This window comes from Phallusia mammillata, chromosome 4, assembly GCF_965637545.1.
Source record: "Phallusia mammillata chromosome 4, kaPhaMamm4.hap1.1, whole genome shotgun sequence".
Taxonomy (NCBI): domain Eukaryota; kingdom Metazoa; phylum Chordata; class Ascidiacea; order Phlebobranchia; family Ascidiidae; genus Phallusia; species Phallusia mammillata.
In genome coordinates, this window is record NC_137255.1 from 28,363,912 (window position 1) to 28,377,661 (window position 13,750).

Here is a 13,750-nt window from a genome sequence, read left to right on the forward strand (position 1 = left end):
TGTTTGAGCGTATGTTTGCAAACGAAACGAAATTATACTGAAATCTTATGCTACACTGTACAAAATATACCTTGTGCCTGAACTAACACATGAAGTAACTGAGGTCGAAATGCGCTTCACATAAATATTTACATCCACGACTAGAAAATTACTAGGAATTGATTGCTATATAATCCGAACGCTGCTCTAGACCAGGGCTACTCAAACGTTCTTGCTCTGCGACCCTATATTAAAACGCGCAGGGAACTTTTTCGCTGACGATCGCATCACAGATCATTATTTCAACAACGGCAGCCTGCTTGCGTGTGTTTCAAATTACTCATGTCAAGAATTACTTATGCTGTTATTTGTATTCATACCATCTAATGGCACCTAAAAAGCCGAAATTAATTTCTGTCTTGATACACAGATTGACAATCTTATCAGCGACCTTATATTAAAACAGAAATTTCTACGCTACGCCTTGATGGGTAAAGCGCAGCGGTTGCACAACCTTTTCGCTATGACGGCCGCATCACACATCATTGGTAAACCAACGGCCGCCTGCTTGCGTGTGTTTCAAAATTACTCATGTCAAGAAATGCTTATGTTGTTATGTAAATATATACATATATATATATATATATATATATATATATATATATATATATATATATATATATATATATATATATATATATATATACGATCTAATGGCGTCTAAAAAGCCTAAATTAATTTCTAACTTTACACACAGATTGACAGTCTTAGCTTTAATGACGTCATATTGTATATTGTGACGCTTGTGGTATCTGCTTTTTCGCATTGTTTGAACACAATAGGCACAAATAAGTCTGGCGCTTATAGCTACTGGGCTGTAATTTTTTTTTATGTTCTTTAAAATGTGTTTAGAGCTGATTAAAAATCAAAATGTTTGGCAAAGGAGTTTCTATTTACGTCACGGCTGCCAGTACATATACTCTAATAATCATGTTAACATGGCCGCAGATTGTGCACCCCTGGTATAGCCTATACACAGTAATGATGTACGCACGTATGCCATTTGTTGTGACTGCAATAATAACGCATAATGTTTCGCGACCCAAAAATTATACTTTGTAACCCACAGCTTGAGAAGCCCTGCCCCAGGCAACACAGTAGAAATTGACGTCATCAGCTGATAATTGTGACGTGGTTGGTTGTAAGGAGGTATTGACGTCAGTTGGTGGGTCTTTGTGTATGTTTGCATTCCGGAGTGTTTCATCTGTTTAAGACAATATGACATGATTAGCATTTTATACGTGATTAATAAATCACTCTACATGAACATGTAAGATAAAAAACATTCATAAAAATGTAATTAGGACCTTGTCCATGATCGACGTAACGAAGACTGATTTCATCAGCTTGTTTTTGTGATCTTGAAAGTCGTGGGGAGTTATTAACGTACATGGGTGGGTTCATGTGTGTTTCTATGTTCTGTCGATTTCCAGCTGTTTTGAAACCAACATAAATTCTTTTATAAAATACAAATAATTTTGACATATTTAAACCGCTAACGAAAGACGATTGCATTTGCCAACTTTCTTATGGTTTTACTTCCTAATTCAAGTTTATTGTGAAAGAAGTACTTACTCATGTCAACGTATTCACTTTCATCTTCATTTCTCGCTGATATTTCGTTTCTGCGAAGCAAATGCAAATTCTGTTTCAATCACGATCGTGTGTGTAAAAATGATGAACCCAACTAGTATTATGATTCCGCTTTACGTATTTGCATGCTAAATCGATTTCACTTTAGGTGAACCCTTATTTCCCATAGTTGGTTTGCGACGTCACAAACACCCCACTTACCGTTTTCGCGACGCCACAACGAAAATGCAGAATATAACAATCAAGCTTCCGCATGTTGCTGAGGCTATGATGACGATATTCATATTGACTTTTGCTCCAATTTTTGCACCTGAACACGTTTATCGCAAAGAATATTGTCTACATTACTTCTCAAAATGTTCAACATAGGTAAATAAACCCCGTATAAAAATACTATTACTCACTATTACAAGAACAATGGCTTGCATTTGTTGTGCAAACGTTGATGAAGTGTAATAGGTGACCGTAGTAAGGAACCTTAATTGAGAAATGTTTTTACCTTGTAATGTGGTTGAGGGCATTGAAGTACTGGTTGCTAAAGGTGGTTGGCTTGTTCGTGCTAATGTGGCTAAATCGATCGTGGTAAGTGTTATTGAAGTACTGATTGCTGAGGGTGGTTTGATAGTTCCGACTGTTGTGGGTAAAACGATGGTAGTTGATGGTCTTGAAGTGCTGGTTGCTAAAAAATCTGTTGTGGAAACTTTTGAACTACATCACAATTAGTTTGAGAATACAGATTATGACGAAATACAAAATCTAAATATTTGTATAAGACTGTAAAAACCAACATAGCAGATCTTACCTTGTCTTGAGTGGTTAGTTTGATTGATGAATGGCAATTTCAGTTTTGTGGTTGTTTCTCTTAACCCACTTGTAGATGGTAATACAGAGGAAGTTTTTAACTTGCTCAATGTTGTGTTTGATGTGCTGATTGCTGTAACGCAAAAGAATAGTTACTTATTTCAAACACAAACCAACCATCAATCAGCTTATCATGAGACGTTTTGCAATTATTTCTTAGATTTACACATGTCTCAAAATATTAAACTTTCAAAACAAAATTAGGTTTTTAAATAAATACAATTTTCTCACCTGAAACAAGCTTCTGGCAAATGTACCCGGCACTGTATGTTGTACAACCCATATCAAACCATTTGTAACGCATGTTTTGCGGAGTGGTTACATACAACATTACAACACAATTTTCTTTTCCGCGATAATTATTTGGTTGCCAAAGCGCCCAAACGTTTGCTGGAACTGAAACATCGCTTCCATCATTCCATTGAAACTTGTTTGCGTTTCCGATTCTTTGTGCACCAATATACACCCAATAGGAGGGTTCTTTGAAAAAACATTTGAGATTTACTTATTTTACGCTATTTATTACAACGAAGATGATGTGGCACAATGAGTTTTTGAGAGTCTGAGCAAAAACTAAGTTTTTACGTTTGTTGAACAGCCCTAATCAACAAGTAAGAATAATATGTATGCAATGAGCAAATAAGCTTTTATCGAGAAAAATACATTGTTTATTAACGGCGCCGATCGTTTCTTTTCAAAGAACTCAGAACTTTGTTTTGCTGTCATACATAGAAAACAATAGTTCGGACAGCAAGAAAACTTTTTAAAAATAAACTTTTGATGCGAAGTAAACTTAAATTCATACTTGCTCGGACAAAAAGTTTTTTCAAAAAGTTGTTGATTTCAACAGTTTTGACGTTTGCTACATTAGCTTGCATCGACGAGCATCTCATCTCTGCTTCAGCATATGAATTGACTGGAGTCATTTCGATGGAATATTGAAATCCATTGAAGTTGTGCCAATTTCGTCCTTCAGCAGCAACAGATGAGCACAACATAAACAATAAAACTAACATCATGTTTATGGACTATATAATAACCCAAACAAAAAAAATGTTATTTAAACCTAACTTACTAATACAAAAACAACATTTTAATCTTGGCATTTTCGTATTGTTTAATTTAAAACGCATTTTTGTAAATCGTAATCGAGACTCGCAAAAAGCAAGAAAACGTTGCTGTATATAACATCTATGTAAGAGCTACCAGATTATTTTAAGATATGCTGCAACTATTATTGCTATCCAAAGTGCAGTTACGAACCTAATTCTATTGGCATGTGAACAAAACGTTCACGTGAAACAAAAAAGTTTAAACGATTCTGAAAGTTCATGACAAGGTTTTTGCATAGAATTTAATTATTCCAACGTTCGTAAGTTTACAACTAAGTTTGAACTCCAGTGCGTTGAAAAACTAATGATATAATCAGAATCCTTGTGTAGCTACATTGATTACATTACATGTATTTTAAAGCTTGTGTTTGTTATTTTTTATTTATTTGCCTTACTAAAAACACTTGTAAGTTATATTTTAAGCCTTTAGATTCGTTGCGCCACTAATAGGCTTGCGTACAAGGGTTGATATGTGGATTCGGTATGCTATGATCGCTGGTTTGATCCCATGGTTAACATGTTTACGGAAAATGGAAACTTGCATCAAACATTCTGCCTCCTGCGATCAGACTTTACTTACAACAACAAAACATTCAAAATAAAATAAATGCTGTCTAAAGTATTGGGAAGAAAATTATATATTTGTTGAAAACTAATTACTATACTTTGCACAACTGCCTTCGCAGGTCCACAACCAATATTTACATCAATATTAACGCATTAGAAAAGGAAGAATCTCGAACATAGATGTATAGAAGTAGATAATATTAGAAATACGTTTGCTAACATAAAATACAAAGCTTGAGAATTGATCGCTGAATAGAAAGAGTGTTATAGAATGCACTAAGAACTTGCTAACTGTATAACACCAATAACATTATGTTTTTAAGTATGGCTTGCTAACGCTTAGTATATTACAGGACTAATGTCCACTTGAGCGATTGTGTCTGGGCAACCGCAAAATGGGCCCATGTAGGTCCACGTGGCAATCGTCGCGATGACCACAACTAAAATATACAGAGGGATATTAAGCACTTAAGTGTTTACTAAAATCTAACAATCAGCAGTAGGAAAAATAAAAGTGGGTCATTCCATCAAGTATCGATTGAAAGTTGGACAGTGGAAAAGTTTACAAACACTGCCCAAAAAACAATACTAAATACACACAAAATCGTTGGTGATGTCTAAAATCATCGGACATTTTCAGGCCATTGCCATCATTAGTGGTGGAATCATATCGCATTAATGTTATGTTTGAACAATACTGCAAAAATGCTATAGAGTTTCAATTCGTGTAAGTTTTGTGAAAGACGGTTTCAGGTCAAAACTTGTCCTTGCGATGTCGATCTGATACGAGTCTTCCCCGCTTCTGCTAAGTTACTGTGCTGAATCATCAACACTTTGACTTTGAGGGCACATCGTGCCAATGACTCAGCACATTCTTGTCTCAGCCCGTTATAAGATAGATCAAGAAGATTCATCTAAAAACAGAATTAACAAAACTAAAACGAATCTAATGACATTCATAACAGCCCAGTTAGGCGAAAGGCGATATGATTGGTTGCACGTTTCGGCAATGTTTTAATGTCGTCATCAGCTATTTGAGTGATGAAATACATTTGTTGCATATAATACTACAAATGTGATTTTTTGGTTATAAGCAAGGTTTAAATACCTCAACTTTCTTTTCTGCTATTAAGTAAAGTCTAGTACAACGAAAATCAACAAAATTTACCGGCTTTTCTATTTTTTCTACTCCTTTACAGAGTTTCTCGACGCCTTCACTTCCGATTTCACATCCTCGCAGTATAAGTTCTTCAACGTATGAAACGCAACGAGCCAGTGATATTGCCCCCGTGCTGCCTTTATCATTATGGGAGAGGTTGAGCCGCTTCAGCTGATTTCAAAGCAACAAATTGTATGAATCCTAATGGAAGGATAAATTTAGAGATCTAAGAATTGTCCACGGAAGGACTTATTAATTGATGCAAACAAACTGTATAATAGTAGTTGTGTACTACAAGCGTTTTATTGTCTTCATTACTGCCATTTTTGTCGTTTATTAATAAGTGAGGTGTCATACAAATCATTCACAAAAAAGTCATATTACCAGTTTCGATCTGTGTTGAATCACATAAGAAAGATTCTCGAAAACAACTGGCAGGAGAGAAGCAACATAAAGGTCGAACTTATAAGGAAGTAAGGAGGCCAAAGACGAAGCAATCTCCGGAAGCAATTTGACTCATCAGCCCAGCTGAAAACTCGCTTGGTTTCGTCTTTACTGCTGACCTCCGGATTGAATCAAATTCAAAAGCAGAGATTTCTTTTACTTCCAATCCTTACTCGAACTCTCAGAAACAAATGGCTCGAGTTGACGGAAAACCGAAGGATCGCAAAACCCGAAAACAAACTTGACAACAACTTCCCATCTGTCGTCTGCGAGGTGTTCCTGGACGAGTATAAACTCGTCAAATGACATAATCATCATCAAGTAGAAAGCCGCTAAAAACTCCTGCCAGATAAGATGAGAGAAATATCGAAGTGTGTGACCATCCAATATCGTCAGCTTGAAATTCCCGTGCCTTGTGACAGATGTGTTTGTGAACGCATCAGCTGTAGATTCTTTGATACCTGCTCTTTTAAATGCCTTAGACTTGAATATGATTTCCATGTTTGGAAATGCATCATAGGCTAATTTTGCCAGTTTGTCCAACTCACCTTCTTGGCCTCTCAAATGATTGGTCGTAAGATATTGGCCACAGGTGAAAGCAAGGACTCGAGTGAGTGAAACAAACTGAATATCTCCAACATAATACATTAAGAAGACAAGTGTCAATACAAAATTGACTGGCACATAGCAGTAGGCAAATACATTGCGATTTTCCACTAGCTTTTGTCGTATGTCATCGTATTCCTCTCCACATATCTGACGTCCCAGCTCATCTTGTGATGTTGGGGTCAATCCAATTATTTGAACAATAAACCTTGGTCGATATGAAGGATGAGTTTGTATTTGAGCTGGTCGTGATGTAAAAATCTTCCGAGCGCGTGGAAGCAAGTTTCCTCACACCAAATGCTTTAGATAGTTTTCAGCCTTCGATTTCGAATATAGTAAGGGTCGGGGAACTTCTGCGGAAAAACGATTCAAAAGCTGCCCCGTCGAAACCGTCGAAAATCATCACAACATTTGAATCCCTACAAACTGCTTTGACAATACTCTTTTCTTGTTCCGTGGTGCAATCTTGTTCAATTGACATGTTTGATAGAAGAAACTCAAGGAGTGTGGTCTCCCTTGTGAAGTCGATGTGCCTGATCACAATGTAGAAGAAGAATGAAGTCTTTCCGAACAAATGTCCTCCTAAACTTTGTTTCGCCCACTTTTTGGCTGAGGTCGTCTTTCCTATTCCAGCTTGTCCAACTACACCGATCACGTTTCCATGCTTTTCCACGTAATCTTGTTTTGCTTTCACTTCATCTGGTTTAAATTTGTTTTCCTTTTCTAGTTGTTTTTGAACGAGCAAAGATTTTGTCGCATGTAATGTCACTTCCTGGTCTGTCGCAAGCCTTTGCAAGTTCCTTTTTGCGGCGATAATGTCCTTCTGCTAGAAGCTCGTCATCAACTTGCTGTGGTTTGCTGGCTATAGCAAGGTTGACAGGTTTTATTGCCCTTTTCGCAAAATCTGCAAGTGACGATTCTTCGCCGACAATGGCTGCCGCCCTTTGTTTGAGCAACAACCGTAGAAGCCGTTCGGGTTTTTGTTTGCACAATAATTAGAATGAACTTAAGATATCAACTAACAGCACAAAACTTATACGTTTAACTAATGCGTTTCCACTTCAATGTAGTAAAACAACTAAAAGTAGTAATATAAAAAACAAGCACCTTCGTTTGGTCATGAATCGGAAAAAGTTAGGAAACCCAGTTGTGCGACGATTGTTCGCAGCCGGCATTGGTTTTGTGTTTTGAGGCACTGATGGTTGATGTTCGCAATATTTTTGCATTTGTTCGGGCGAGGAAGATGTAGCAGGATATTTGGGTGGGAATTCTTCATCGGCGTTACGTGGAGCATGTAACTGAGACGAGCAGTTAGTTTGTTCGGGTAAATGAGGTGTGACAGGACGTTTAGGTAAAGTATCTTCATCAAAGTCATGTGGAGCAGGTAACTGAGACGAGCAGTGAGCTTGTTCAGATGAGTGAGTTGTCACAGGAAGTTTGGGAAAAGTTTTTTTCATCCATGCAGTGTGGAGCAGGCAACTGAAACGAGCAGTGAGCTTGTTCGTATGTTTGATACACTATTACATGTTGTGTGATTTGCTTTTGGTAGACTGGAGCGTTATAAACTGTTCCAATTGTGTGGATGTTTGTGTCTCCAATCTGGGGAGCTTGTTCGCTTTCCTGCAAACAAAAAGCTTGTTAGAAGAAATGCTTTATTTTTTTATTTAATTTAAGGGTCTTACCAAGTTGAAAACCAAATTTCTGCTTTGAACATCTTCTGGCAACTGATGGTTTGAACTTGACTGGGGCACCGTAAGCCTCGGATTCATCAGTTGGGCTGTATTGGGGTACGACGTCGCCGGAACTTTCGGGTTGGAATAAATTGACTTTCTGCATCATTTTGTCCTTCGGTTAAACTGGTTTGGGGTCGAGCATCATTTTGTCCTTGAGTCAATATGTGGTTGAGTTCAGGGCCATCTAAACCTTGAACAAAGCTGTATCGGGGAACAATATCGCCCTGTCCTTGCATTGGGTTGGAATGGGGCTCAACAGTTTCGTCTGATGAACTGAGATATGAAGTAATTGTCATACGATTCTGTTGATGTTTTGTATCTTTTTTGTATCTTCCATATAATAGCTTTACTTTTTTACAACAGTTGTCAGAATCACTGAAATGTAAGAGTTCACATAGCGTTTGATAAATGTAATGAAAGACTATCTAACACACCACGGACCACAACATTTATTACAGAATGTTTTATTACAAAGTTGTGGTCCTATATGTCCTTTACTTTCTCCCTCTACATTCAAATACAGAATACTCTTCCGCAGAAAAATGTTGGTAAACGCTCTCCGGGTGACTCATTTACGACAATGTGATTACAATAGTAAACGTAGGGTTATGTATGATACATTTGCACCCAAAGCAAAATTTTAAAAAAGAAAGCATCCGTTTCCTTTGTTTTATCTTTTCTGAAAGCTGATAACATACGTCATTACAACTTCATTATCTCTAGATGAAGCGAAACCCCATTGTAGCAAACTTTGAAAAAGCTGGTGTGAGAATGTCAATTGCGGAAAGTCATCAACTAAAACCCGTAAGCAACCTTTACCAGTTGCGCATTGGTCAGGCAAAAATAATGCAGACGCCCATCAGGCATTCCATGACCGTGCGATGACGAAACCGACAGTAAACTCTTGGTGACCTTTCATTGTGGTTTCAGTGACACTCAAATGCTTCAGATAGCAAACTCAAAATTGACAAAACGATTCATAACCAGTTTTTATTATGAAACTTGCCCTGTTGATAAACTAATTACCACACTATTTTAAGAAACGTTTTCCAGGGCAGTTAAAAAACGTTTGAAAAACACCTAACTAAACCATAAAGTAATGTACTCAGATCAGGCATTGTTGGTTCATTTTTTACTATATACTTGTCAACAAACTGCAAAGAATTTACAGATTTCTAGGTACACAATTGTCTAATGCGTATAGGTGCACCTGCAGTAACCTGCCGCCGTGGAAAATCCAAGCGAATTGTAACCCCCAATGACGTTTTGGCGTGGCTTTCAGCGACGCAATGTTCGTTGTCTCGTTCAGCAATAAGACTTTGGCGGTTGCAATACTACAGATTTACAATTTAATGTTATTCATTATTAAAACTTGTGGATAGCTTTGTGATAGCCATGATCTGTTCCATTGCAGGTAACTAACATCCAAGCGACTATCGATCAATTAAAGAAAAATGATAAATATACGTAGACATGCTTACAAAACCCTGCGCCGAGCTTGTGGCAACGCAATCTTAAACCAATAAGAAAACATTCTTAGGCACGAGACACGTATTTAAAAACGTATTTACTAAAAATACCAATTTGAATAAACCATGACATCCAACCACCAATTTATTTGGTGACTCTATGGAATCTGTGCTTTCAGGCAACAACAATATCTTCTTGACAACAATTTGCCGCAACTTACTTTCTAGCTTGACTCAAAACTGCTAATCTAAAGAAATCAAACTGACTAGTCACTACTTAAACGTCCGAATTTATCTCTTAATTCGATCAGGAAATAACCAGGCCTTTTTACAAGAATGCTTATTCTCATTAACACATCATCGGGCAAAATTCAGTTTCAGTAAAGTCATCTGACTGAAATGTTCTACGACTACATTCTATTTGACTTAGATCTATTTGACTGCCACTCGGAAGCTTTCAGTTGTTGCTGATCGAAACAAAAGTTTTGTAAACCAAATATTCTGGAAGCATGCACACAATACCAACTCCAAAATTAGAATGACACTCAGCTCCAAAGCACGATGCGCACCTCCGGAAATACTATGTCAGTAACAGGCATGTTGCCATGAGGCACGTATTTACTAAACTCATACACAACAAATTGGAACCAACGCACACTCGTAAAAATGCGACACTAGCTGACATTTTCGATGTTGAATATGTTAAAATGTCATAAACGGTAGTATTAGGCTACTCATTTTGCAAAAGGTACCTATCGACACAAATCCTACTATTATTAATTCAACGCATGTCATGCAGCGACTCAAGTTACCAAAAACATTGTTTAGCACAAATTGCATTTATTTTGTGTAGGTCGTTTCATAAATCTGCGACGAATCTATTATCTCGTGTTTCAGGACGAAATCAATAGATTGTGAGTGTGCATAATGACGCTGAATCTTCGTTTTATTTATTATTATACATTCTCCATCATCATTATAACACGCTTTAGCCTTCAAACTTCGCCGCGAACACCAATTCATGCTATTATTTGTTTGTTTCAGCTAGGTGCCTTAATTTTTAACGTAAATATTTTTCTAGACTTTTGTAGTAAATGAACTAATTTGGTTTGATGAAGTGACAAGTTACATTGCAGTAGCACAAATAACACAAAAATACATTGCTGCAAAACACGAAGCAGTAAAATGTTTAGGACACATTAGATGGCGCTGCAGCTACACCGTTAATAACCAATAGTTGTTGCAACAAACCAAAAGGTCTATTTGTATTTTGTGAAACTTTAAACCCAAGTTTATTGAAAGGAAACACTTCACAGCCTACAATAACTTCCTTGTTGAGACGTTGGACTTTCTATACTAAGCTGGGCTGACTTTATGCCCTATCTCAAATGTTTAGAAACGCCCATCTAAACTACGTTTGTTTTCTTTTCGCCTCTTGATTAACTTTTCAGAAATGACAAAAACAACTATAATTGGCAGTTAGGGACGGTTGTGTCGTCGCATGCAGCATTTAGAGAGCCAAATTTTGCATTCAAAATGTAGTTTCCGTTTATTTGCTATGTGTAACAATTCACATTTACGCAAAATAAATTTTAAACTTACTTGTGCAGAGAAACACATTTACGTTAAAACCTAAACATTGCTTTTATCACTATGTAAAACATTATACTTTGAAACAATCCCAACACAAAACGAAAATCATACACGGACTATTGGATACGTTTTCGATAAAAACGAAAAATACATTGTTTCAAGCTGTACATTTACATTTTTCATAAAATTACCGATTTAAATGCATCATCAAACAATGTTGCTGCACATCACGAAATTATTCATTTGTTTATTTGCTTGTTTTAAGAAATCTCGTAAAGGTTTCGTTTTCCAATTGTGTTTTGTTGATCAGATGTAGGGGACACAACATTTTGTAAACGTTTACCAATGTTTTAGACGTTGTGGGTAGCAAAGTTCCGATTACCATGAACTGCAAAAACAAAAACAAAAATTGAATCTTTTCAAAATAAAAACTTTTAAAGTCTGAGATCTTACCTTTATGTGAAAGAAGTAGGATTTTTTGATATTTTGTTCAGTAAATTTAAGAACACTATACACGAACTTGAAAAGTAATTTAATCATAAAAATAAATGCCACTTGTGTATATAGAATACATAATTTAATCTCTATGTATAAAATACATAATGTACAGTTATGTTTATAATTACATTTTTCAGTAAAGCTTTGTATTTTAAATTTGACAGATATACTAAGCACTAAGGAAGGATTTTTCGCTTTTTAGTGTTTCGCATAGTGTAAGCCGTTAAAGTAGCTTAAACATGAGGTTTGTAATTTATATATGTTTGCTACGTTTACTTTTATTCTGGTGAGGCAAATACATTTTTTCATATTATTTATGCTGTAGCAAATTACCTGTACAAGTGTTTCCTGTATATCCCGTCAAAATTTTGTTCCTATAAGTAATTGTTGGTTAATGTATGTGTTTCGGCTAATTTGTTTAATCCCAACCTCATGCAAGAATATCAATAATTTCATTTCTAATTGTATTGATCTATTTAAAGCAGGTTATGATGTACAAACAGATTTCACAAATCAATATTTTATTAATTGGACTTATACAAACAATTTCAACGTCGCTAAAACGGACATATAAAATCTCCTTCCCTGCGTCTACGTTTCTGGGCGGTGACCAACACAAATAATTTGCATGTTATCATGATAATGAAGGCAGTGCACGCTGCTGCTGCAAGCATCACGACGACCCCGTGAACTTTTCCCGCACCAGCTGAACCTTCAAACCAATTGCGGACAACAAAAAACTTGCCGAAAACAATAAACCATTGTGTACTATAATGATTCCTACCTTGCACTGTGGCGGCGATGCTTATTGCAGTGGAAAGTGTATTATCAGTTGCGGTGATCAATTTGGTGCGCGTTGTTTTGTTGATTTTAAAGGATGTCATCACGGTGCTAGCGGTTGAGTTGATAGTGGTTGGTTTGGTGGATGGTAAAATGGTGGTTGTGACAGGTTTGATAGATATGGTAGTAGCAGTAAATTTTGTAGTGTGTATTATCTCTAATAATTCAAAACAAAAACATCCATCTGTAAAACACGGTGTTCCAAACTTTTTGCACGTATTTGGACTAAATAACGTATAGTTACCTGAGATTTAAAAAAAAATTGTTTGGGATTTATTGTCATGAATATATTTTATCTTAGTTTGAAGCATGTCTTTACTATTAGACATTTTGGCCACTTGTGTCTTTTTTAAATACGCAAGGTTTTCTTACCTGAAATAACCTTTTGGCAAATGTATCCGGTAGCATGCTTTATACATCTCTTATCAAACCATTTGCATCGGTCATACTGCTGAGTAGTTCCGTAAAATATTAAAACACAACCATCTTTTCCGCGAAAATTATTTGGTTCCCCATCACCCCAGACGTTTGCTGGAACTGAAACATCGCTTCCATCATTCCATTGAAACTTACTTGTGTTTTCGATTCTTTTTGCACCAATGTACAGCCAATAGAAAGGTGCTTAAACAAACATAGAAGCAAACGTTGCAGTTTACTATATTTTTGTGCGTTTTACCAAATATGATGTAGAACAACTGGTAGCTTCCTTTAATCAAAACCAAATTGCCAGCGAAATTAAATGGTAGCTTCCAGTGCAAAAGTTATGTTATATTTTGTACATTTAAGTTTGTAAAACGCTCAAAATCAACGTCTGAAAAAAATGCACAAAATGAAGAGTTCCTTACGAAAAAAGATAAATTATTTTTATAAGTCGTTGATCGTGTCGTTTCAAGGAACCCAAAAGTCATGTTTTGCAATCAAAAATCAACCTTTCAAGCGAAATACAACTTTATGAGGCCGAATTCTTACGTTCTTCATAAAAAAATCCTTTCAAAAAGTTGTTGATTTTTGTTGTTTTGATGTTAGCTACATTAGCTTGCAACGCAGAACATCCCATCTCTGCTTCAGCATATGAATTGACTGGAGTGATTTCGATGGAATATTGAAATCCATTGAAGTTATGCCAAGTTCGTCCTTCAGCATAAACAGATAAACACAACATAAACAGTAAAACTAACAATGCCGTTTGCAAAAAAGTTAAACTTCTGAAAAAGCGAATGGCGTTTTTAATACTTT

At 36.3% G+C, this 13,750-nt stretch overlaps 1 pseudogene; it reads right to left on the reverse strand.

The window, feature by feature from the left end:
- Nucleotides 1–5,727: 5,727 nt before the first annotated feature.
- Nucleotides 5,728–13,750, reverse strand: part of LOC145225201 (NACHT, LRR and PYD domains-containing protein 3-like) — a 149,834-nt pseudogene continuing 141,811 nt past the window's right edge.